The 27,687-nt window shown below is 42.7% G+C and overlaps 1 protein-coding gene across 4 annotated transcripts in view; it reads right to left on the minus strand.

Annotated features, from left to right (window-relative positions):
- Positions 1–27,687, minus strand: part of LOC104011634 (myocyte-specific enhancer factor 2C-like) — a 157,951-nt gene that overhangs the window by 78,280 nt on the left and 51,984 nt on the right. The window contains exons 5-6 of one of the 4 annotated variants that reach the window (XM_087760398.1): positions 22,448–22,488; positions 10,249–10,263 (exon numbers count right to left, since the gene is read on the minus strand). The exons of the other annotated variants lie outside the window; for them this stretch is intronic. The gene's annotated coding sequence lies outside the window, so the exon portion shown is untranslated. The remainder of the gene's footprint in view (positions 1–10,248; positions 10,264–22,447; positions 22,489–27,687) is intronic. 4 annotated transcript variants of the gene reach the window in all.

Here is a 27,687-nt window from a genome sequence, read left to right on the forward strand (position 1 = left end):
TATTATTGCAAGTCAAGCAAAGCTATCTTGGTCCTATCCAATTTATAGGTATATATTTCTGATTATCCTAGTGATGTACATGAAACTGTCTTTTCCAGATGTCTTATTCAAAATGGAATTGATCAACATGCAGTTTGTCATTTCTGAGTTTTTCAGCTCATAAAAATTATCTACCAGATGAACCTGTTCCAGCTTATTAGCCAGTAAATACACTTATAGCATCCACCGGTGACTAAAAATCAATGCACACTCTTGAAGGAGAAAAAATTTGCATTCGACACTCAAGTTTGTCTATTCTAAGAAACAGTGACAATTTTTCTAAGTCTCACTGAAATCTGTGTGGAGGTTTTATGATATGTCTTAGTTCTGCAAAAAAAGATTCATTCCGAGACTTCTGTTTAGAGTTAACTGGATTCCTAAATCTGAAGTCTTTATGTCCTTACCCACCAAACCACTCACTCCACAGTCTTTAATTCACCTATGCTTCAGTTAAAAGCACATGTTGGTGGGCTGACCTTGACTAGCTGCCAGGTGCCCACCAAGCCACTCTATCACTCCCCTCCTCAACAGGAAAGGGGGAGAAAATATGAGTCATGGGCTCATGGGTTGAGATAAGGACAGAGAGATCACTCAGCAATTATCATCACGGACAAAACAGACTCAACTTGGGGAAATTAATTTAATTTATTGCCAATTAAACAGAGTAGGATAATGAAAAAGAAGAACAAAACTAAAAAAATACCTTCCCCCCACCCCTCCCTTTTTCCCTGGCTTAAACTTCACTCCTGACTCTTCTACCTCCCCCCCCCCCCCAGCAGTCCAAGGAGAAGGGGAATGCGAGTTGTTGTCAGTTCATAACACTTTGTCTCTCCTGCTCCTTCCTCCTCACGCTCTTCCCCTGCTCCAATCTAGGGTCCTTCCTACAGGCTGCAGTTCTTCACAAACTGCTCCAGCATGGGTCCTTTCCATGGGGTACAGTCCTTCAGGAACAGACTGCTCCTGCATGGGCTTCTCTCCATGGGCTGCAGCTTCCTTCAGGGCACATCCATCTGCTCTGGTGTGGGGTCGTCCATGGGCTGCAGGGTGAATATCTGCTCCACTGTGGACTTCCATGGGCTACAGGGGGACAGCCTGCCTCACCATGGTTTTCACCACGGGCTGCAGGGGAATCTCTGCTCTGGTGCCTGGAGCACCTCCTCCCCCTCCTTCTTCACTGACCTTGGTGCCTGCAGAGTTGTTTCTGTCACATATTCTCACTCTTCTCTCCCAGGTGCTGTTGCACAGCAGTTTTTTCTGCCTTCTTAAATATGTTGTCACAGAGGCGCTACCAACGTTGCTGATTGGCTCAGTTTTGGCCAGTGGTGGGTCTGTCTTGGAGCTGGCTGGAACTGTCTGTATCCGATATGGGGGCAGCTTCTGGCATCTTCTCACAGAAGCCATCCCTGCATCCCCCCCGTTACCAAAACCTTGCCATCTAAACTGAATATATTGGAATATAGTATCTTATTTTAAGGAACAGAACCTGTGTAGGGTGTACTTGCTATACCCTTGGGCACTGAGAAACACTGGTGTGTTTGGTGTATTGGGAGTCTTGTGGAAGACGTATTCAGGGAGTTAGTGATCTTGAGCAGCCCGTATCTGCTCTATTGGGCCTTGTACTTAAGGCTTGAGTAGCCTGTATGTTATCATGAGTAGCTGCTGTAAGGAAACCTGATGGAATGCCCTGTGTCGGCCTGTGCTGTGCACTGGTGGGTGTTATGACAGAGATAACGTTCCAACCTGTCAGGAGAAGATATATGATTATGTTTGTTACGCAAAATAAAAGGCAGCACGGCATGGGAGAGAGGAGGAACCTCTTCACAGATGGGATTTGTGCAGTGTACTGGGGGAAAAAATCCATCCAGGGTCTGACCAATGCTGCATGAAAGCAGGGTTCCCAGATTCTGAAGGGACTTAAAATTTTATCACTATCTATATTCCTCTTTGTACTCTATCTTATTAAAACAGCTATTTAGCTATTTTATTAAGCCATTTGTTGTCGTGCTTTTCTTGAGATACGGAAATAACCCTGAGATCTCTCTCTCCCCCTGCCCTGGTGCAGAACAGTGTGACTTAAGTATTTTGCATTACAGGCAGAATATTGAAAACTGTAACAAAAAAAAATCAAATTACTTCATTCAGATTTTACAATATATATGGAAAAAAACATATTAAATGCACTTCATTTGACCTTTTCTGCTTATTGTTAATTACTTGAATTAAATAATATTAATTTCAGTTACCTACTTTTATTTGGCTGCTTTTACAGGAGTGAAAAGAAAAGGGATGCCCACTGAATTTTGAGTGTACCCACAAAATTACACATCTGCTTGCAAAATTGCCTATCAGCCTGACCAAATTAGGCCACTGTTCATGCAGGAAAGGGATTTTGCAGGTACAGAGTGTTCTTTCTTAAAAATCTCAAAGTTACAAACAAATAGATATTATTTAAAACTTTAGATTTTCACTCAGGTTTCTTGAAAAATCATAGTCCTCATGATCAAAAGTCTTCATTCATGTTATAAGCATGTTATAAATCCCTTACCAGTCACCTACTCACCCATTCCCACAAGAAAGCCTTCAGGAAAGAATAAAAATATCACAGGAAGCTTTTCCTGCTAAGAATATTCTGGCTATGTACCACTAAAAGAGGACAGGGGATCATTTCTGGGGACAGAATTTGTATTCTACAGAACAGAACATGGGCTGACTAGAGGTAACAGGGCTAAACGTATTAGTAGCATTTATGAGCAAATTCTCATTGATTTCTTTATCTTTAAGACAGGACCTCATCCTTTCAATACTTTTTAAAATTATACCATTAGATGCCTAATATTAGGTGCTTTGAAACAATTTTTAAATATTGCTTGGAGTGTTTTGCTATTACAATAAGATTTTAATTGAGTACCTCTGTCTCAGAGCAAAGTCAAAAAAGAATCCTCACAAAATACAAAATCTTACCTCAACAATATCCGAATTTGTTCGACTCTCATGTGGCTCATTGTACTCCGTATATTTCAGCAACACTTTGTCCATATCAGTGCTGGCATACTGAAACAGTTTGTTGGTGCTGTTGAAGATGATTAGAGCAATCTCACAGTCACATAATACACTAAGCTCATAAGCCTTCTTCATTAACCCAAATTTCCTCTTTGTAAATGTCACCTGTAAAAAAAAAAGAAAAAAGGTCCACATAACATGTGACTGCTGTAGTCTTTGAGTTGAACAACTTTAGAAGAGTATAAATAAATAAAGATCCAAAATAGAATTTAAGTATCCATGTGGATGTGTTATGTAACTGAAGAAATATATGTAATTCTCATTGCACAAAACTCAAGCTACAAGTAAATAGTATGGGACATAGTAGCACTATGTAGTGTTTATGCTACTTTACCCTTCTTAAACACTCTGTTTATACTGCATACATCTTTTCCATCAATATTTTAAAACTGCACCTCGGTGTAAAAGAGATATGATGTTCATATAAAACCACAATAGTTTTGAAGAAATATCTAGTTGTATTGGATCTGTCTGGGATGGAGTTAACTTTCTTCATAGCAGCCCATATGGTGCTGTGCTTTGCATTTGTGGCTAAAACAGTGTTGATGATAACACACCAATGTTTTGGCTATTGCTGAACAGTGCTTGCACAGCGTTAAGGCTTGCTTTCTTCCCTCCCTACACCCTGAGCCAGTAGGCTGGGGGTGGACAAGTGGTTGGGAGGGGACACAGCCAGGACAGCTGATCCAAACTGACCCAAGGGATATTCCATACCATATGACATCGTGCTCAGCAACAAAAGCTCAAGGGAAAGGAGTGAGGAAGCACGGACATTCATGGTTATGGCATTTGTCTTCCCAAGTAACTGTTATGTGTTCTGAGGCCCTGCTTCCCAGGAAGTGGCTGGACATCTGCCTGCCAATGGGAAACAGTGAACGAATTCCTCTTTTTTGCTTTGCTTGCGCTTACAGTTTTTACTTTTTTAATTAAACTGTCATTATCTCGACCCACGACTCTTTTCCCCTTCCTTCTATTTTTCTCCCCATCCCATGGGAGAGGGGAGTGAGCGAATGGCTGTGCAGGTATTTGGCTGCTGGCCGGAGTCAACCCACCACACTAGTGTTAGTAATTCAAATACATCTTATTTAACACTCAAGTTCTCATGTGAGAAATGAGAAATAATGCAAGAATGAAGAACAAACACTAGATGGCCAGCAACAAATATCATCTTTGAAATAAGGTCTTACCATGTCAAAGTAGATGCTTAGAAATATGAACTATCTTTTTTTAGTACATGACTCTGGACATATTATATAGGTAAAAATAAGGATATGCTTAGAAATTCTCAGTAAATCAACTATTGCCCTAAAACTTTATGCAAATCCTAAGCAGTATGTACATAACTACCGTTTTCCAAAGGGACTATTTTGACAAAGACTTGCACATCAAATAAATGTGTGGGTTTTTTTTTTAATTTCTGCACTATCTTACAAGTTCCAATAAGATATGTAGCTTAGAGTAAGAAAACAGCATGAGATGTTTAAGCTAATTCTATGATTGAACTTGTTTCTTCCTCTTCTGTTTCTTCTTATATGCAATTTCCACTAAGTGTATACAATGACTGTGGGGTTTTTACATCTTTTCTTCAGCAATTTTCAGTGACAAAATTTTAAAGAAAAAAATATAGCTTTGCTAAGTGTATTATTAATTGAATGTAACATATAGTGAAGGTATTTGATATGGCAAGGACAGGTACTTAGCCAAGTTGCCTAAGCCCACACTTGTTGGTATCAGTTCCTTAATAGTTTTAAGAAGTATTACCTCTGCACTTGGTTTAATACTGAGGTAAGAAGATTCCTCTGTATATGATTCATATGGCTGTTGTTTTATCTTGTCACCTTCCTAATGCAAGTTAATGGTAACTACAACCCCAGCTGACTTTAGAATCCCAACAGGTCATGCCATGGAAAATGTGATCTTTAAGTATTGCTAATCTCTACTTGCTAGTTGTAGCAAACACTACACATCAAAGTTATCCCCTAGATCTCCAGCCGACCCGGGCTTTATACCCCCAGCAGTAGGTGTGTCATGTTATAAGGGGCGGAGACAAGGGAGGGTCGACCCTTAACTCTTTCCGCGTACAGCACGTGATCTTCCGGTCGGCCAGCCCTTATCTTTACTACATTTCCCCTCCCTTAGCTCCAGTAGTTCTGGATCTTGCTGGGGAAGCTGCGTGTAAAATAATCGATATATGGTAAGACTTATACAGACACGCATCCGTTACGTTCATAGATTTTGCCCAGTCCAGCCAGTAGTTCGTCGCGGCTCCCTCATTACTCCCCCACACCATCAGGATGCATAGGGAAATGGTAAACCTGTCAAGATAAGACTCAATAGATTGATTAATGTCTATACGGTCGAATATTTCTCTGACTGGGTACCCATTCCAGCGTCCCTTTCTCGGTTTGCACACACGCATACCCACGTCCCAAGCAACGGAGGGAATAAGGGCCCCCCATTCACGGGTTTGCAGGTCCCGTACTTGAACCAAAGGGTAAGGCCCTTCGTTCTCATCGAGCCGGGAAATGTGCCTGGGTTGCAGTCTGGGTTTTATAGGTGTTCCCTCGAATGGTATGATTTAAGGTAATTAGTGCCGTCGTCAACAGACACTGTGCCCGAAATAAGGGAGGGTCAAGGGGAGGGGGAACCCCTGTTCCTGGGCTTATCTTTCCCCCCTCCCTAAGTCGGTCGAGTAACTCTTTTAATGTGCGGTGCGCGCGTTCTACAATGCTTTGGCCCGTACTGTTATAGGGAATGCCATGACTCAACTGAATATCCCAGCGCGCGCAAAAGTCCTTTGTCTTCTTGCTGACATATGCCGCTCCATTATCTGTTTTAATTTTTTGTGGGATGCCAAGTTGCGCCATACAGTCCTGCCAATGTAAAATAACTGAGAGAGCATTTTGTTTAGCATGCATAGTGGCTAAAATAACTCCACTGCAGGTATCAACTGTGACATGCAGATACTTACGTGGATTAAAGGGTTCATAAATCGTAACATCAGACTGCCATATTTGGTTGGGCTGCAACCCTCGAGGGTTTCTCCCTGCCTCGCAGAGGGGACCTTTGGAACACACAGGACAAGCAGCAATCACAGAGCGAGCATCTTGCAACGTAATGCCAGCGAGCCTAGCTAAACCGCGAGCTCCACAGTGGAGGAGCTCATGCAGGCGGAAAGCCTCGCCTTAGGTCAGAAGTTTCTTCAACCGCCAGTACGCTCTTTGCTAAGCTGTCCGCTATTTCATTCCCAGCAGAAAGAAAAACTCGGTATGGAACTATGACTATTAACATGGATAGGACAGACAGGAGCGGTTCTCATTTGCAGTGCGGTGAGCAACATTCCGGCAATCTCTGACGTTGCCCCAAGTGCCCATCGGCACTTCTTCAGTAACTTATATACATAGCAAGAGTCTGTGATTAGATCCAAGGCCTCTTCGGGCCATTGAGCGAGAGCCATCCATACCGCTTTGGCCTCAAGATACTGCACGGATTGCCCTTGATCTTGATAACTAATGGGGGTCCACTGGCCATCCTCCTGCCATGTAACGACAGCTTTCCCAGTAATCGATGACGCGTCGGTAAAAATCAGTGCGGCCTCCGGTGGGTTGTTCAACTATGGCACTAGCTGGCAAAAAATGGAGTACCTGGATTATCTCCCCACAGGGGTGTGGTCTTAGACCTTCAATACGACCCGTAAATTCAGCTATCGCCGCTTGCAGGAGCCCCACTTGTGGAAGTACCAACTCCCACTGTGCCAAAGAACAGGGCAATGCGATGACCTCCGGGTCCTTCCCTGTTAAGTGTTGAGTTTGCCTCCGACAGCGGAGAATAAGCTGGGATAATAATGTTGGCCAAGAAATTAAAGCCATCTTTGGTTTGCCTTGATACAACCAAGCAAAAGGCCAGCCTTTTTCACCATTATTTTGAATTAGTAAACCATGGCCAGCGGTATCGGTCATGTAAATCAGGGCAGTGACTGGTTGTTCAGGTGTGTAAATCGAGCAAGACCCCAATGCTGGGCTCGCTTCCATAATTGTCCTAAGAATCTCCTGATGGTTTCTTGAAAGAGTCCTTGGAGCTAGGGGGGAATCTCCTCCTTTCAGGAGTTGATATAAGGTAGTCATTTCTGCCTCAGATATTGGAATAAAGTTTCTAAGCCACAATAGTTGTCCAATTAATTTTTGTGCCTCATGGAGTGTTGTCACTGTAGTCCGAATTTCAAATGATTGTGCTGTCACGCTTCGTGGCCTCAGTTGAGTACCTAAATACTTTACTGCACGCCCTACCTGTGTTTTCCGAGGCTCAATGTGTAACCCATGTCGCTCCAAACTGACTATCAGCTGCACGCGTGCCTTTTCCAGTAACTCCTCTTGGTTGGACGTCGCCAATAACACGTCATCCATGTAATGGAAAATGATGACCGTAGGGAAATTTTCGAATAGGGCGTATCGCAGCAGCTACAGCAATTTGACACAAGACTGGTGAGTTTTTCATGCCCTGGGGTAACACCTTCCATTGATATCTGGCGCACGGGTGTTGATTGTTAGGCTCAGGAACAGTAAAGGCAAAGCGTACTCTATCGTCTTCATGCAAGGGAACACTAAAAGCAATCTCTAATATCTATAACCACTATTTGATAGTCAGGTGGAATCATGGCCGGAGAAGGGAGGCAGCCCGCTTGTAGCGGACCCATGTCTTGTATACATGCATTAACTGCGCGTAGATCATGTAGCAGTCGCCACGCTCCCGATTTTTTCTTTATCACGAAAATGGGGGTGTTCCAGGGACTTGTAGAGGGTTCGATGTGTCCTGCGTCAAGTTCTCGTTGTACCAATTGTCGAACAGCCGCCCTCTTTTCCCTCTGTCAATGGCCACTGCTCTACCCACACTGGTTTATCTGTCAAATCCAGGTGAGTTTTAATGGGCGGACATTGCCAGGCAGTGGCCATTATGATAAATTTGTACGCAGCACTATATTCATCTTCTGCAAGCAACATCGTCCCAAGATGACAATGGGTAACTCAGCAATGACAGGGTTACACCATGCTACCCTAGCTTGTCCAGATTCCGGATCCTTCAACATAATTTGCATTGGGTTCCTGCTTTGATGCGAGGTCTGCATGCCTCCCACGCCTTGCAGCGAACCTCTCGGTTCGAGTGGCCAATAGTCTGGCCATAGATGTGATGGGATTACTGTAACATCCGCTCCTGTATCTAAAAGGGCTCTTAACACGAGGCGTGGTGTTCCCCCCAACTCTGGGAGCCATGGGGTAACTATAATATCTACTTCTGGTCGTGTGGTCATGTTTAGGGTGAGTGCCACATACTGGCGAGGCTCTATCCCCAGCCTCCTCTATTGCGCGCTCCCATCTCCCCAAGGCAGCTGAGTTGGATATTGCATCATTGGGACCGCAGGCGATCTGTGCTGGTCCCAGGGAAGGAGAGACTCCCTGTGCCATACAGCTACTGCGCTGCTGCTCGTCGGGCCTGTTGAGCTGATCACTGGGGCAGGTGGGGATGGCACTGGCCCTCAGCCATCCCCTCTTTCTCGTTTCCCCAGCCTGGTCTCCTTTGCTGACTCCCCGATTTGCACTGTCGAGCTCTGTGGCCTAGTCGCCCACAGCGCCAGCATCGTAGGTCTCTCTCTCCTTCCCCTGTTCCGGGGGTGTTTATTTTTGAAGGGCATTGTCGCGCCATGTGTCCTTGCCCCCCACACCTATGGCACATAAGTCGTGCCGCGGCAGGCCGCATGGACTGCGGCCACTACCGGTTGCATACTTTGCGCCTGTTCCTGTTCCAGCACATAACGAATCATCTGTGAAAGCGTGGTCCCTATGGGTAACTGTCTTAGCAACACTGTAGTTTGTGGGTTTGCTTGCGTACGTGCACAGTCAAGCAATATCTGCCTCCTTAGCCTGCTCAGGAAGTCGAGCAACCTGGAGCGCCGCTTGCAGCCGGTCTAAAACTTTGTGAAGGGCTCACTTAACGATTGCCGTATTTGGACCCATGGAGGCTCCCTTTTATCAAGAGCTGCGATGATGCGTATTGCTTCCTGGGCAGCTTTCGAAGATGCAGCAAAATCGCGCCCGCATTCGCTGAGCCTGTGCCTGAGGAGTTGTGAACTGCCCTTCACCCATCAGCTGCTCTAAAGTCACTCCTGCCATGGGATGGTTGGCCTGTTGCGCCTCGATAACAACTTGGGTGCACCGATTCCTCCACTCCTCCCTAAACAATACCATCATCGAGGGGGTCAATACGGCCCGCATCAACTGAATGATATCAAAAAGGGTGCAAGTGGCGTTGCAAAAACACAGTCTAGTAGGACTTGGGTTTCTGGGGAATTTAATCCATGACTTTTCACCGTTGTGACCAATTCTTTCACCAACTTCGCATCTAACGGTTGCCACTCATATCCTCCACCTGGGGCTGCTCGGATAGGAAATGCTTGAATCGGAGGGGCCTGGAATCGCACTCCTTCCAAGACACAATTTTTTGCAATCATCTGCCAATCCGTCCCGTTTGCCCTCTCTTTTCGGCATTCCCCCTGGCAAGTAAGACTTTCCGCATTTGCCACCACCCCTCTCAATCGGCTGATCAATGCCTCGAGTTCCCTTGAAACCTCGGTTAGTCCGTCTCGGGAAGCGGGGGCGGATGAGCAACAATCGAGGATCCCTCGTCACCCCCTTCGCCCTCACTGCTATCAGAGCTCATGGGGTAATCGTGTACAGGCTCCCTCCACTGTGAGGGAATACCAGTTTGATTTCCCATTGCCCTAGGGATAGGGGTTCCCTCTGGTGGCTCAGGTATCACTGGCAGTGCCGGGGGAGCCCTACCACCCCCCCTCGATGTCCTGCGCTCCGCTCTCTGTGTGTCCAGCACTCGTCGATCACTGGGATACAATGGGGCGTCCTCAGGTGTTTTGCCTTCTTTTTCTCCTTCCCGCCATCTTCCTTCACGTAGTTCACGATACTGCTGGGATCCCACATCAGCCCCCGGGACCCAATCCAGCAACCTATCAGTCAGCTCCCTTTCCACACATTGTTGCAACTCGCCCCAGGGGTATTGAGGAAGTGGCAGATCCGCCGGTGCAGGAGGTGCCGAAGGTTCCGTGGGCGGCCGCTCTAAACTCCCCACTTGTATCGGGAACACCTTCTCCCGGGACTCCTTTGTTCCCGCTGCACCATAGTCTCCCTGCACCTCCCCTTCCTCCGTTGGCTCAGCCCCCAGTAACAACGGTTCCGTCTGTGTGGAACCCACAGGCCACTCCTTCCCAGCCAGCCTGGGTCCCCTCCGAAACTAAACTTGTTGGCTTTTCGTTCCCAGGAGATTCCTGGGCCCCATCAGCACACCACGTGCAGCAGGTCGGCGCCGCCTTGCCGCAAACCCCCGCTTGAGCACCCTTGTCGTTACCGACTTTAGTACCTTTATGAGTTCCGCGAGCTCCATCGCTGTTGCCTGATCACGTCGGGGTCACCACTGTGTAACAAACACTACACATCAAAGTTATCCCCTCTAGATCTCCAGCCGACCCGGGCTTTATACCCCAGCAGTAGGTGTGTCATGTTATAAGGGGCGGAGACAAGGGAGGGTCGACCCTGCTAACTCTTTCCGTACACCACGTGATCTTCCGGTCGCCAGCCCTTATCTTTACTACAGCTAGTCTTTCTCAAAGAAGATGAGGGTCTGTGCCGATACTGTGTACATTTATTCTCCAAAAACTATACTAAATGTTGTTGCACTTATTGCCATTTCAGTCTCTTTAGCCTCTCTGTCAACATACTGTTAAGAAAAGATGAATTACCATTAAATACAATTATTCAAGCATTTTAAAAAACACTTTCCACAGCATTGGTCTGAAGTTTACAGAAGTGATAGTAAATTCTATCTAAATTGGTCTGTCTCAATGGCTTTTGGTATTTGGAATGAATAATGAGATAGGTAACAAAACTTCATGCAAATTCTGGAAAAAATATACTCAGTCTTTCAAATACTCCTTTAATAATTTCGCTGATTGGCAGAAAATTGCAATGCCTTTGTTCAGAAACACATTTATATATTTATACCATGTTTTAGAAAAAAATAAATACACAGACAATAAAAAATGTACTAATTCGACATATCTTTATGCATCTCAAACACTTTTCAATAAACTTTTTGATCACAGTGCTGTAGGTGGAGTATCTGTAGACAGTATGGTATTTCTGTTGCACAGAAACCTCTAGTATTTAGCATGTTACTGCTTCTTACTCTATCAAAGTACACTCCAGTACAGAAATATCTTTAAAGACACTGTTTGTGTTCACTATTAGGTGCTCCTGAACATTTAGAGTGTAACCACACAGCTGTGCTGCATAGCTCATACTTATTCCATAATATTTATCATCAAAATTATAGTGGTTAGAGTTCCTTTTTGTGGAAAATGCAGAAAGGACAAGAGATATAAACTAAATCTTTTCTTTCTTTCTTTTAAAACATAACATCTTGATTGCTCTGGATTCAGTTTGCTATTAACTCCTTTTTGATCTTTCTAACATTTTCCAAATCTATCAGATAATGCTTTCTGCCAATTTCCTGCTCCTAAATGCATGAAAAACAATTGTATCTACTACTGTTTCCTTGGTGAGCTGGGTATATTATTTTTATTTTTAAATATGCCACTCATTGACAGGGTGTTTGCACTTTAGGAGCTTTTACATTTAAAGCGTAATAATGTATTTTTTATATTTTATATTTTATATATATGTAAAACTATCATGCTTTTACAATAGCTTATAGTAGGGGGTGAACGTGTATTTTCAAATGTATGTATGTAACTTCAGGAAAGAGAGCTTCAAGAACACTTTTTCAAGCTATTTAAAAACAAATGATATTTTGGGCACAATCTCTTTTATATGGCTATAACATAAGGAAGATGAAATGTACTTCTCTTCCATACTCTAAAAATACTTAGGTGAGTAATATAAGTAAACAGCATCTTTGTTATTTAACTTTTTTTTTTTTTGTTTCAATTTGTTATATGAACCATATTCACCTAAACTAAAAAATTATCTAATAAATATTGTCTAAGGTAACAGAAAATACTCTAGTAAATATGCAGAAATTTTGCTGAGTGGTAAAGATTAGCATAAATGTTTAAAAACATTTAGTCTCTTTTTGTCTAGGTGGAAGGTAGCTTGAAACCTACACTTAAGAAGCTTTGACTGCACTTTAAAAATTGTACTTGTAAACTGACTCAGTGCTGAGAATGAACAAGACACACAGTTCACATGAATACAAGCTTTTGAGTAGCTGTAGCTAGAGGCACCAAAAAAAAATCTGGTCTTACTATCATATACTGCATTCAAATTACTCAGTCATCATAGAATCATATACCACAGACAATCTGTCATTTTTTTCAGGACAGTGTTTTTGGGAGGAAGAATCCTAAATAACATACAAAGAAAACATATGGACAATAAGCAATTCATCAAAAATATTTAAAAAGGGACAGCTAAAAATGCATGCATTTCAATGATATCTGTTTAATATTTAACTTCTTTTCAGCAGCAAGAATCAAATCACTACATGGTTCTTCCCTGCCAAACTTAGTCAAGATATGATTAATTATACCTGCTGTCTAAACCACTGCTAATTTGTAGGTTTTTTTTCGGTTAAAAAATTTTCTGCTTTTCAGGAAGAAGGTAGGCAATTTATGAAATGCTTCTCTTTTGGACTAGGATAACATTTTATGATAGTGTGAGAATTGGGGGTAATGAAAGCAGAGTAGAGGGAGGAAGCAGAAGAGAGAAGAGGCCAGTATTCAACTGTCTTTAAAAACTTCTCTAAGCATGTACATATAAAACAAAAGGTATAAAACACTAAACATAGTTCCTAACTACTTTTATGGAGGCTTTTAATGCATAGTTTTATATCTATTGCAAAAAAGCAGTGTGCAGAGTACCGCATTTACCCCTGAAATATACTAAAAATTTACCTAATTCCATCCCTGCATATGAAATCTGTTAGAAAAAACCCTACTAGTCTACTACTATTTGACTAAACGCTATAGTTCTTTTATTAATTTAAAGGTTATTTTTCAAAACGTAAGAGCCAAACTGTCTTTGTAATGGGAATGGTGGCGCCTAGAAGATCAGGTTCCTAAAGCCCACAGGGCATTTTTGTATGTGAAGAAGTATAAATGCTGATGACTATATAGGCTGTGAGCGGTGAATCAGATGCTTATTTCAAGTAGTTTAGGGAAAACTAAACAAAAAACAGTGATGAGTCAGTTTCTACCTTCACTGATATAAATCAAGGTTAGCTTTTTGTGCATTTTGAATGAAACTGGCTAAAAGGTGAAACCCACTGAATGTGCTAAAGGAAAGGCATTGACAAAAGAGGATTGTCAAAAGGACGTTTTTTCACTTCAACTCTGGCTCTTCTTCAAGATCATGGAAAGAACCACCTCAACTAGCTCTTCATGCCTAAAGCTACAAGAGTCTTGGCTGAGGAGTGGTTTATGGACTACTCATTTGCAAATGTCTATGAATGGGGTTGTAGACAGCCAGAATGCAGGTGTACATGAGCACACACTGCAATATGCTGTTTAGGTGGTAGTTTAGTCCAGAGCCAGACTTTGTGATGATTTGTAGTAAGTAGTACTTATTACTAATACACTAGGAGACAATGTTACTTGATTTTGAGTGTAGATCCTTTCACATGCTGAAATTTAAATGTGTGAATGAGTCCACCAATTTTTCAACCCAAATGCTTTACTAGAAAATGGTGATAGTAGCCACTGGCAATAGTCTTTATTTAGCTAAATTTATAACAAAAATGTTGTGCTCCTTACAGATGTTAATACATCAGTGGAGGAACAGAACCAGATATAAATACTCCCATTTGGCTAATACAGCCTTCAGGACTCTTTATTTATCTTCGCAGCAATGTAACCTTTCTTTCTTTCTGTATTTTTTTGGTGGGAGGTTGGTCTGTTTTTTGAGGTTTTGTTTTGTTTTGTTTTGAATTCAGCTCCTTCTCATCCTTTATTCTGAAATCTCACAGACTCTGAGACACTGATTTTGGACAAGTGACCCATAACAGTAGTGGCACTATGAGTGCTCCATATTTGTTACTGAAAATCACAGCGTATATGCTTAGATTTCCTGTTTTGAAAGTAGCAGTCCTGTGCTCTTTCAAGCAATTCAATCCAGTCAGTGGCAAAATATCAAAGTTTTTCCCTTTTTTCTTCCTATCCTAATTATAAATATATATAGTTGCTGACACAGGAAAAAGAGAAACAGGGAATTTGCACATAATCCTTCCCATATACATTTTGTGCCATTAAACATGTGTGAGTGACTAGGGAAAAACAGAGCCCACTGATGCATCAAAGTTTCTGATACATACACTGGCTGGTCAAGAAGAAATATTATTCTGTTTGTCATTATTTCGTTTGAGATATCTAAATTTCTGACACAGGGCCCAGAGTAGGCGTGGTTCTATCTACAAGATATTTGGCAAATAGGAAGTACCACATGAGCAACACACCTACCTTTAAATATAATAAAATCTGTTGGCCATATATAAACCAAGGGACTTTCAGCCAACATGGCACTGCCAGGCACCTAATCCTATCATATGTTGAAACCTCAATAACTACTAGAAGGGACCCAGCTCTTCTCATAGTCCCTCTTCCACTTCCTCGTATTTGATTTTGTTTAGATCTGTTTGTCATATGAAGCGGCTTGGCTGCAAAAATCTTTACAGTAACCCTCAGTGTGATTGGGAAGCAGTACCAGTGCAGGGATTCGCTCTAGACAAATCTTCCCTTTACACAATGGCTGGGCATGTCATATTGGACTGGAAACATCACACCCATTTTTAAAAAGGGTAAAAAGGAGGACCCTGGGAACTACCGACCGGTCAGTCTCACCTCCGTGCCTGGTAAGATTGTGGAACAGATCCTCCTGGAAGACATGTCGAAACATATGGGAGACTGGGAGGTGATTAGGGACAGCCAACATGGCTTCACCAAGGGCAAATCGTGCCCGACTAATCTGGAGGCCGTCTACGATGGAGTGACTGCATCAGTGGACAAGGGAAGAGCAATTACTGCAAGGCCTTTGATATGGTCCCCCACAACATTCTTGCCTCTAAATTGGAGAGATATGGGTTTGACAGATAGACTCATAGATGGGTAAGGAATTGGCTGGATGTCCAAAGAGTTACAATCTCTATGTCCAAATGGAGATCAGTAACAAGTGGTGTCCCTCAGAGATCCGTATTGGGACTGTTAATGTTCAATATTTTTATTAACGATATATACAGTGGGATTGAGCACACCCTCAGCAAGTTTGTGGATGACACCAAGCTGAGTGGTGCAGTTGATTCGCTGGAGGGAAGGAATGCCATCCAGAGTGACATAATGGGATTGCCTGCTCCTGTGCTTTTAAAAGGTGGTTCTTAAGAACTGACCAGCACTCATGGACCCCCTAAGCCCTCAAAGGCATTGCTAAGTAGCTCCCTGAGTAGCTTAAAGTTTGCTCTCTTGAAACTCAGGGTAGCAACTCTGCTGACCTTTTTCCTCATTACACAGAAAATTTTAAACTTAACGATTTTGTGATCACTGTAGGCCAAGACAGCCACCTACCATCACATCTCCCATGAGTCCTTCTCTACCACAAACAACAAGTCTAGTTGGTTCACTGAGTACTTGTGTCAAGAAGTTATCTTCCACAAGCTTCAGGAATTTCCTCAGACTTGCTTGTCACAGCAGTATGGTATTCCCAATTGATGCCTGGGAAGTTGAAATTTCCCATAAGGACCAGGGCTACCCATCCAGAGATTTCTCCTAATTGCCTATAGAATAACTCATCAGTGCTATCATCCTGACTGGGCAATTGGTAGTAGACACCCACTACGATATCTGCTTTGTTTTCCATCCCCCTAATCCTCACCCAGAGGCTCTCAACCACATCATCCCTAACTGTAAGGGCTGTACAGTCACACCTCTCCCTTACATGCTCTCTTCCACCTCACCTGCCCTGCCTATCCCTCCTCAACATGTTCTTTATGGTATATTTTTTATAAACCTACAACTTGAGGTTGTTTTGCTTTCCTTACTTAATTTTGCTATGGATGTTTTTATATATGGTTGCTAGTTAATGAATGAGTAAATATACTATTAAAAGAAGTTACATCATCTTTATTCTAAATGGTTCATTAATGCTTTTGCATGATAAAGACTGGTGTTAGAGGGAAAAATCTGTGATATATTGGATAGACTTGCATTAAAAAAATCTCACATTGATTTATTTATATCATCCTGTGTATTCTATAGACAACTATAATTACATTTTATAGTGCACTGTTATAAAAATGTGCATGCACTTTGGGTTGTTAAAGTATACGTTCATGTCTTTTCTTGATCAAATGTTACTGCACATAGGCTGTTCAAAGAAAGCAAATTATAGAAGAGTCAATAACAGTATTTTAAACAACACACAGCTGCTATAGATTGATTCAAAAGAGATCAAAATCTTGACAAAGAAGCAGTTCCTAATGGAATGCATGGTGTTTAAAGTATATTTAGCTTACTACAATAGAATCATGGCTATAACATGACCAAACATAAAGCCACATAATTTATACTTTCAATGTTATAATCCAAGGCTTGATTAATACATACTTCTAGCATGTTCAAGCCAATATTAATAAAATGGAAGCTTTACACTTTTGTTTCCAGGAGTTAAAGTACATAAAAGCTTTAGCATTTAATCTGTATTTTTGTAGCCTATATGAAAAGAAGCTTGGCTTCTCAGATGTAAATTTTCCCTCATCCCACATATATTGTTTAACTTCTGAATAAAAAATTCATAATTGCACTCAGTACTTTCCATCCTATATCTGAAAGTGTTTTACAAAAGTGACTAAACATAAGCTTTAAAATGTAACAACTAAGGTCATTTATCCAAAAGTCTAACCTGGAGGCAACATGAACTTGGTGAGGGACCTTGTATTTGATGGTAAAGATTCTTAAGTGCCTGTACTTCTGTGCTTACTCACGACTAACTCAATCTAGCCCAAAATGGAGAGCCTTTTCCTTCTTTAAGCCCCAAAGATCTGGGAACTCTCAGTCCTAGGGGGAGATATCCATGGCAAGTATTTTCCAAGTATGCTTAATGCAATGCACAAAGGATCAAGCTTTTCACAAAAATAGAGTCAGTGTTTGTATACTATCAAAAGCACAGAAATCTCAGTATTATTCCTTTCTTAAGGAATGAGCCCTGTTCCCCAGGGCTCAGTACTGGGGCCAGTTCTGTTTAATGTCTTTATCAATGATCTGGATGAGGGGATTGAGTGCACCCTCAGGAAGTTTGCAGACGACACCAAGTTGGGTGGGAGTGTTGATCTGCTTGAAGGTAGGAAGGCTCTACAGAGGGATCTGGACAGGCTGGACTGATGGGCTGAGGCAAATTGTATGAGGTTCAACAAGGGTAAGTGCTGGGTCCTGCACTTGGGTCACAACAACCCCATGCAACGCTACAGGCTTGGGGAAGAGTGGCTGGAAAGTTGCCTGGCGGAAAAGGACCTGGGGGTGTTGGTTGACAACTGGCTGAACATGAGCCAGCAGTGTGCCCAGGTGGCCAAGAAGGCCAATAGCATCCTGGCTTGTATCAGAAATGGTGTGGCCGGCAGGACTAGGGAAGTGATCGTCCCTCTGTAGTCGGCACTGGTGAGGTCACACCTCGAATACTGTGTTCAGTTTTGGGCCCCCCACTACAAGAAGGACATTGAGATGCTGGAGCGTGTCCAAAGAAGGGCAACAAAGTTAGTGAAGGGTCTAGAGCACAAGTCTTATCAGGAGCGGCTGAGGGAGCTAGGGTTGCTTAGTTTGGAGAAGAGGAGGCTGAGGGGAGACCTTATTGCTCTCTACAACTACCTGAAAGGAGGTTGCAGCAAGAAAATGGGGGTCAGTCTCTTCTGCCAAGTAGCAAGTGATAGAACGAGAGGAAAATGGCCCCAAGTTGCACCAGGGGAGGTTTAGGTTGGGTATTAGGAAAAACTTCTTCACCGAAAGGGTAGTCAGGCACCGGAACAGGCTTCCCAGGGGAAGTGGTTGAGTCCCCATCCCTGGAGATATTTAAAAGATGTGTAGTGATGTGGTGCTTAGGGACATGGTTTAGTGGTAGAGTTGGCAGTGCTAGGTTAACGGTTGGACTTGGATGTGGATCTTAAAGGTCTTTTCCAACCTAAAATGATTCTATGATTCTATGATTCTGTTAATTATTTCTGCATTTTAATGAGAGTCTGTTTAATGCAAAATGCAAACACAACCTTTGGAGCAGAAATCAGATTTCAACAGATCCTTCCCTCAAACAAAAATGCTGTAACAAGCCACAGAGCTCTGTCTCCTATTGAGTTCTGTTACTCTGAACCAATGAATGCTTCATTCTTTAATGCACAAAAGCACGATGTTACCAGGAAGTGTGGAGACTTGACCTATCTAGAACTGTCTACAGCATGGGAAGTTGGGTAAATCCTATCTCTTATATAAATACAGTGAGGTATGGATTTGAACCCATTCAGTTTGAGGAAGAAACAGAACCTATGTTTCCAGTTTTGTAACAGGTTTCTAACCACTAGTTGTTTCTTAAAAAGAAAGAGTGACTCTTCCTTAATTCTCTGAAAGATTAGTTGTAGGAGGGGACAGCGTGCTCTGAATCCCAAGTGGATTAAGGTGTCTCTGCAACCCTGGATAAGCAGTGTAACTTCTGATGAGGGATGGGATTTCTGAAACCCTGTTTGCTTGGTCCGAGTCACTCACAACTTAACATGCTGCTATATTTGAATCCTGTTCTGTAGTACCAAACTCTTTCTGTGCCCTGTATAGGAAGCCTCAAATCCCAGCATAGTATGAATTCCACCCTGGAGGTCAGGTGCCTAAATATTGGGGCGTATTGCCAAATCAAGCTTTCTAAGTCCCTAAATCCTTTATTGGACCTATTCCATAGTCCTTTCCTACTGCAAGGCCCTTGCAGCAGGGTGTGGAATATTTATGGTTTATGGCTTCAGTGTAAGCACTTGGATATGCATCAAAGCAAAGCAATGTAGCAAAGCAATGGAATACTCCTTGTTGACCATTTTCTTACCTCGTCCTTTTAAAAATTATTTCTATTCCAAATGTGGCTTAAAAGAGTAAAAAGGTGTGCTCTCATTTCTTTGTTCCTAGATGTCTTCCTTTATGGCTTTCAAATGTTGGCAGGTATAGGGGGTTCTGACTAATTGGCTTCATCAGCAGAACCCCTGAACTGGTATGACCTCTGCAGAAACCAACATTTGACAAATTTGACCTACATCAATAGTAAGGAGTTTATTTTCTAGAACTAAACTCATCTGATGACAATGCCCACAAGTGATTCACTTCTGAAGTCACACAGACTTGTTATGCTATAGTCTGAACAAAAGTATGATGCTCCTGGGCTTGGACTTGAGGTGTATGATGGGTTGACCCCAGCCATCAGCTAAGCACCCACCCAGTCACTCACTCACCCCCAGCCGGATGGGAGAGAGAATCAAAAGAGCAAAAGCTGAAAACTTGTGGGTTGAGATAAAGACAGATTAATAAGTGAAGGAAAGCTGCACACACAAGCAAAGCAAAATAAGGAATTCATTCACTATTACCCATTAGCAGGCAGATGTTTAGCCACTTCCTGGAAAGCAGGGCCTCAGCATGTGTGTTTCTGTTACTTGGGAAGATGAACACCATAACTCCGAACGTCCCCCACTTCCTTCTTTCTTCCCCCAAGCTTTTATTGCTGAGCATGACATTATATGGTATGGAATATCCCTTTGGTCAGCTGGGGTCAGGCTGTCCCGGCTATGTCTCTTCCCAGCTTCTTGTGTCAGCCTACTCACTGGGAGGACAGAGTGGGAAAAAGAAAGCCTCAATACTGTGCAAGCACTGTTCAGCAATAGGTAAAACATTGGTGTGTTATCAACACTCTTTTAGTCACAAATCCAAAACACAGCATCATACAGGCTGCTATGAAGAAAAACTCCATCCCCAGCCAGACCCAGTACAAGGCAAAATACTACATCTCTGATGGTTATAGAAATCTCTCCTCTCTCCCACAGACTAAATTCTGTATTCCCCTCCCCCTTCAAGAAATCTGAGAAATCCTCCCACTCCTTCTGTACAGTCTTTTTCATGGGAGAAATGGTTTTAATTCCACCTCTTCCTTCACTGAAAGTGATGGAGCAAAAGAGCTGACTAAATGTTCTACAAAGAAGTCCGCTGCATGACCAATTCAGTAGCAGGGATGAAAGAAGTACTCATCCATTCCTGCTGTTTTATTCGGGGTCTTGTGACCCAGTACATCTGTCGTGGTTTAACCTCAATAGGCAGCTAAGCACCACACAGCCGCCGCCGCTCACTCCCCCAACACTAGCACGGGGGGAGAGAATCGGAAGGGTAAAAGTGAGAAGAACACGTGGGTTGAGATAAAGACAGTTTAATAGGGAAAGCAAAAAGCTGCACACGCAAGCAAAGCAAAATAAGGAATACATTCACTACTCCCCCATTGGCAAGCAGGTGTTTAGCCATTTCCAGGAAAGCAGGGTTCCATCATGCGTAATGGTTACTTGGGAAGACAAGCGCCATAACTCCAAACAATCCTTCAATTCCTTCTTCTTCCACCACAGCTTTTTATTGTTGAGCATGACGTCATATGGTATGGAATATCCCTTTGGTCAGCTGGGGTCAGCTATCCCAGCTGTACGCCCTCCCAACTTCTTGTGCACCCCCAGGCTACTTGCTGTGACTAGAAAAGACCTTGATGCTGTGTAAGCACTGTTCAGCAATAACTAAAACATCCCTGTGTTATCAACACCGTTTTGGTCACAAATCCAAAAACATAGCACCATACGAGCTACTGTGAAGATATTTAACTCTATCCCAGCCAAAACCAGCACATTCCATACCATTTACGTCATGCTCGGGTCCCACACTATTCAATAGATCCTCATTAACCACCACCCCCTTCCCCATCCTTTGATACAATACACAGGTACTCATTCCCTTAGTCTATGGACCACCCCTGTGAAATGCCCACAAATGTCCACAAAATGTCCATTGAGTTCATTTAGTCCATGACTTGGATTCTATCTGTTATAGTGGTCACTCAGGACAGGAGAGATGGTGTGTTGCATGGAGTTATTGGGTACCAAAGCCAACTCAGATTGGGTCACTGCTGCACTCTGTACTGCTTCTTGTAAGGCTTGTCCTCCATTGGTTCAGGTGGTTCCTACTATAGGAAATTCTAATGACAGCAGTGCTATCATCCTGGCTGGGCGATCGGTAGTAGACACCCACTACGACATCTGCTTTGTTTTCCATCCCCCTAATCCTCGCCCAGAGGCTCTCACCCACATCATCCCTAACTGTAAGGGCTGTACAGTCACACCTCTCCCTTACATGCTCTTCCACCTCGCCTGCCCTGCCTATCCCTCCTGAACAGCCTGTAGCCCTCCATCCCAGCACTCCAGTCGTGGGAATCATTCCACCAAGTCTCACTAATACCAATGACATCATAGCTCTGGGAACTGACGAACGCTTCCAGTTCATCCTGTTTGTTTCTCATACTGCATGCGTTGGTGTACAAGCATTTCAGATGTGCTCTTGAAACCTTCTCGCTTCCTGCAGCAGCGGTGAGAAATGTTCCTACTAGCATTGCCACCCCCAGGCAATGCCATGCCAATTCTTGTCTTACCTTCAGCTCTCCTGTTGGTATCCCCTTCCCCACTGATTCTAAAGTGTAAAAAGCAAATGCACAGGCAGCGGGAACCAGGGACATGTGTCCTGGGAATAATATAGGGATGCTGCCTGGATATGTAGGGATGGGCTCAGGAAAACTAAGGCACAGATGGAGCTGAGTTTGAAAAGTCATGGCAGCCAGGCAAAGTCCCCAGTGACTGGAAAAAGGAAAACATCACACCCCTTTTTAAAAAAAGGTAAAAAAGAGGACCCTGGGAACTACTTAATGAGATTCAAACAAGGCTAAGTGCCGGGTCCTGCACTTGGGTCACAACAACCCCATGCAACGCTACAGGCTTGGGGAGGACTGGCTGGGAGAGCTGTTCATGGCGGAAAAGGATCTGGGGGTGTTGGTTGACAGCCGCCTGAACATGAGCCAGCAGTGTGCCCAGGTGGCCAAGAGGGCCAATGGCATCCTGGCCTGTATCAAGAATAGTGTGGCCAGCAGGACCAGGGAGGTGATAGTGCCCCTGTACTTGGCCCTGGTGAGGCCGCACCACGAGTACTGTGTTCAGTTTTGGGCCCCTCACTACAAGAAGGACACTGAGGTGCTGGAGCGTGTCCAGAGGAGGGCAACGAAGTTGGTGAAGGGTCTAGAGCACAAGCTCCATCAGGAGCGGCTGAGGGAACTGGGGTTGTTTAGCCTGGAGAAGAGGAGGCTGAGGGGTGACCTTATTGCTCTCTACAACTACCTCCAGGCAGGTTGTAGCTAGGTGGGGGTTGGTCTCTTCTCCCTAGTAACGAGTGATAGAACGAGAGGAAAACGGCCTCAAGCTGCGCCAGGGGAGGTTTAGGTTAGATATTAGGAGAAACTTCTTCCACCGAGAGGGTGGTCAAGCATTGGAACAGGCTGCCCAGGGAAGTGGTTGAGTCTCCATCCCTGGAGGTATTTAAAGAACGGATAGATATGGTGCTTGAAGACATGGTATAGATGGACTTGGCAGTGTTAGGTTAACGGTTGGACTCGATGATCTTAAGGGTCTTTTCCAACCTTGACGATTCTATGATTCTAAGGACTTCTACTGACCAGTCAGCCTCACCTCCGTGCCCGGTAAGATCACGGAGCAAATCCTCCTGGAAGACATGTTGAAACATATGGAAGGCAGGGAGGTGATTAGAGACAGCCAACGTGGCTTCACCAAGGGCAAATTGTGCCTGAACTAATCTGGCGGCCTTCTACGATGGAGGGACTGCATCAGTGGACAAGGGAAGAGCTACGGATGTCATCTACCTGGACTTCTGTAAGGCCTTTGATAACGGTTCCTCACGACATTCTTGCCGCTAAATTGGAGAGAGAGGGGGTTGACAGATGGACTCTTAGATGGGGCTATTGGTGAGTAAGGTGTGATGGTAAGTGCTTACATGGTAATTGACTGGATGGATGTGTCCAAAGAGCTGCAGTTAATGGTTCAACGTCCAAGTGGAAACCAGTAATGAGTGGTGTCCTTCAAGGGTCCACACTGGGACCGATACGATTTAAAATCTTCATCAATGACACAGTGGGATTGAGCGCACCCTCAGCAACTTTGCGGATGACACCAAGCTGAGCGGTACAGTTGATTCGCTGGGAGGGAAGGGACACCATCCAGAGGGACCTGGACAGGCTTGAGGAGTGAACCTCAAGTAGTTCAACAAGGCCAAGTGCAAGGTCTTGCACCTGGGTCAGGGCAACCCCTGGTATCAATACAGACTGGGGGATGAAGGGATTAATTATGCAGCCCTGCGGAAAAGGACTTGGGGATACTGGTGGATGAAAAAGTGAATATGAGCCGGCGATGTGCGCTTGCAGCCCAGAAAGCCAATCGTATCCTGGGCTGCATAAAAGGAGAGTGTGGCCAGCAGGTCGAGGGAGGCACCTCCCCCTCTACTCCGCTCTCGTGAGACCCCACCTGGAGTACTGCATCCAGCTCTGGGGTCCCTCAGTAACAAGAAAGACATGGACCTGTTGGAGCGGGTCCAGAGGAGGGCCACGAGAATGATCAGAGGGCTGGAACACCTCTCCTGTGAAGGAAGGCTGAGAGAGTTGGGGTTGTTCAGCCTGGGGAAGAGAAGGCTGCGGGGACACCTGGCTGCGGCCTTTCAATATATAAAGGGGGCTTATAAGCAGATGGAGAGAGACTTTTTACCAGGGCTCAGAAAAGCAGGACAAGGGGCAAGGGTTTCAAACTGAAAGAGGGTAGATATAGAATAGATATAAGGAAGGGATTTTTTACGACGAGGGTGTTGAGACACTGCAACAGGTTGCCCAGAGAAGTTGTGGCTGCCCCATCACTGGAAGTGTTCAAGGTTCAGGTTGGACAGGGCTTTGAGCAACCTGATCTAGTGAAAGATGTCCCTGCCCATGGCAGGGGGTTGGAACTAGATGGTCTTTAAAATCCCTTCGAACCCAAACCATTCTATGATTCTATGATTAAATGAAAGGCCCTTTAAAGAGCAGTAAAGGAACCTTCAGCAGCCTCCTTCCATGTTCTTATAACCCTTCAGCATAACTTACAGGGATGAGACAGTAGTGATAGATTTTGGTAAAAAGAATTATTGTCCTGGAAAGGCTGAAGCATAATGAGCTACAACTTGCTGAATAGTCCACATAAAGAAGAGTTAGCTATATATTATATATGTGATTATATAATATATATTCTTTTCTATTATGTATTATGTTATAGTTATAGCAAATAAAATGTTCATTATTAATCTGTATAAAACAGGTTTTGTACTTCTTTTTTATGCCCTGTTTTTTAGTATATTACTGTATAAATAACTGGTCAAAATCTTAAAATATCTTGTAAATTAAGATCTAAAGAACAGATAGGGATGCAAGAATAATAATGGTGAATCTCTGCTATTTCATTTCCTTTAGTTGAATCAGACAGATAAGATTAAATCCATTATTTATAGATGTATATATATGTACATGTTCTAGGCAAAGACATCACATTAAAGAAAAATATCATATTTCGATCAAAAACACACCGGCTAACAGCAATATACAAGAAAGTGGACTTTTTTCTGTATCTTATCACTGTTTCTGGCAGGTACAAATAGATGTTTAGGATAAAAAACATGTTTACTAGTTCTGTGCAGCTAAAATGTCTGTAAGGTAAAAGTCAAAGAATATTTCATTCCCTGCTGAGCAAATGGTCAGGAAGCACATTTGTCTGCATTTCCTTTCATAACAGGAAGTATGTAACTTCTTCCTCTCCACAGTGGCTTCAGTTCTGCTTCCCACCTCCAGCTCTTTCTCCCCCAGGGCTTTCCAGTCCATTCCTTGCAAGAAAGCAAGGCTGTGCCCGTGTCTGCACTAGTTTTCAGCTCTACTGTGTTGGGAGATGGCTTATTTAATATTGCAGTCTCTTTACTTAGGCTTCTTGCTCACACTTCAAATTAAAAGTAATATTTGACCTAAAACTTTACCTTACACTAATTCACTCTAAATTATGCTCAAAACATACATTTGTAATACAAACACGCTTAACTACATTCTAGAAATTCATGACTCGGTTTAGCATCTCTCTTAAAACTTTACCTCTGAGGTAGTCTGGCACAACATGAAAAGTGCTCTCAGGGCTGCGCAGGTCACTGGCACTTGGGAGTCATGAAAACTTGGGGTGTATTCTTTGCTTACAGAAACCTAACTTTTCTTCTGAGAAAAATAGGACCAGAGCCTAACTGTAATGATCTGTTCCAAGGATATTTCTTGTTGTGTGCAATTTAATGTAAGCAAGAGGGGGAATTCAGATATATGTAAAAGATAAAGAGAATACTGTATTTAAGACAAAGGTTCATTGAACAGAATGATGCTTAGTTGCACAGTTAAGCATATATGCATATGTATATAATATATAATATATAATATATAATATATAATATATAATATATAATATATAATATATAATATATAATATATAATATATAATATATATGTGTATAAGCATATAATAATTCTCTGGGGGAAAAAAAATTGTAAAAGATCTTGAATAAAATCAAGATGCCCCATGAAGGAAGACTGAAAATATAAGGAAACTGATGGAAAAAAGTTTCTTTCTGTAACTTGCATTCATTTTAGCACTAATATGCAAGGCTCTTTTCTGTTTCTACAGGAGAGGTTCTGAATCAGCCAATAATCTTCTACTCTTTTCCTTTTAAATAGAGCTGAAGCACAGATAAAAATAGATGCACAAGCTCATGAAATTAGTTTTGAAGCTAGCAGCATTAGCTAGAACAAATCTAGGTCTTTTCTGCAAATGGTCATTTCCTTTCAGGATATTCTTCCCCTGCCCCATAACCTCACTGTACTTATATACTTTAACTCCATTCTCTATTGAGCTAACTGCAGCAAGTCTTGTTTTATATCTCTACAGATTTGCTGGAATCAAAGAATGATAAAAAGTTTAACACGTGGAAAGAGTTAAGCATCGAGTGTTTATTACTGTAATAGCCCATAGAATTACAGAAACATGCTATTTGAAAAGGGTGTCTTAATATTTAAGTGTCTTAATATTGAAGCATACACTTCCTATGGAATTTAATAACACTTAAGCTGCCAGCAGCTCATTACAAATTGAAAGATGCTGTTGCAAACAAAGTGTGCAGTCATTAGCTAAGCTCAGCTCAGTTTAAATTGGGAATCTGACAACAGCATGCTTCACAAGCAGGAAAACAAATAAGAATCCAATGAACAAGACAATCAGAGAGATAAAAAATGGTGGCTTGCCATATAAGACCGGATCTTTCTTGATACTAACTAGAAATATCAGCATATTAAAAGTAAGAGCGTGTTCCAAACCTGATATTAGAATGTTGTTGGGTCAATATGCCCTCTTCTTTGAGTCAATGTGCCCCTGAATTTAGCTCGCAGACCATGGATTTAATGAAACATTTTGTAAGTGACCTTGTATAACAGTAATACAATACCATTATGTCCTTACACCTATTTATTTTAAGCCTGGGTAACCCCGCTTGGACTGGTGTAAAGACAGCTTCAGATGATACCAGTCTATGGTAGACCCCAAAAGCCCCTCATTAAAACTAACAAAAATGTTTCAAACAGGAAACAAAAATGGGAAAAATTATAAGGACTTTTCTGAGCGGAATGAATGATAATTTTCCTTTGTGTGTTGACCATGATAGAGCTAGCTGAAATATTTTTTTCACTTGAAAATAAATTTCAGCCATGTTTTTACAAATATCCTTCCTCTTTTTTCAAACAACCCAGATTTCTTCACAGCAGCCTTCTCCAATCTGACTGATAGGAATTCCTGCATAAAGAACTTGTAGCAGTCAGGAGCTTCCAACATCAGATGTCAGTGCTAATATTTTTGGCTACCAGTTCTACTGGTGGTGCCACTGATCTAAAGTATGCAGTCTAATCTGATGGCCCATTGGCAAGGCTACCACAATCTCATGAGCTTGAACAGCACTACCAAAAATGTCTTATTTATCCCACATTTACTAAGACTATATTATCCAGTGTCGTCGTAATAAAAAGGAAGTCTCTGGTCACATTGGCTACTTATAACAGGATTCTCTTTGAGACCTCTAATTTAGATTTAATACCATGATGGTAACCAAAATACCTAAATAAATACACGTTTACTCTAACTCTGTCAGGTATTTATATTCCTTCTTCCTGTGGATTGTGCCAAAGTGAAAGGGATTTTTTTTGTGATAGCTATGGGTATTTCTGAAAGTTTCACAACTGAAGAAAATTTGGAATCATGCACAAAAGATTCAAACATCCTTGCCCCCTTTGTCACCATACAGTAACTATGAGAGCCAGGAAAATATAGCCAACT

The sequence above is a fragment of the Nipponia nippon genome, unplaced genomic scaffold (genome assembly GCF_047370975.1).
Source record: "Nipponia nippon isolate SJK-2023a ecotype South Korea unplaced genomic scaffold, ASM4737097v1 scaffold_22, whole genome shotgun sequence".
NCBI classification, from domain to species: Eukaryota; Metazoa; Chordata; class Aves; order Pelecaniformes; family Threskiornithidae; genus Nipponia; species Nipponia nippon.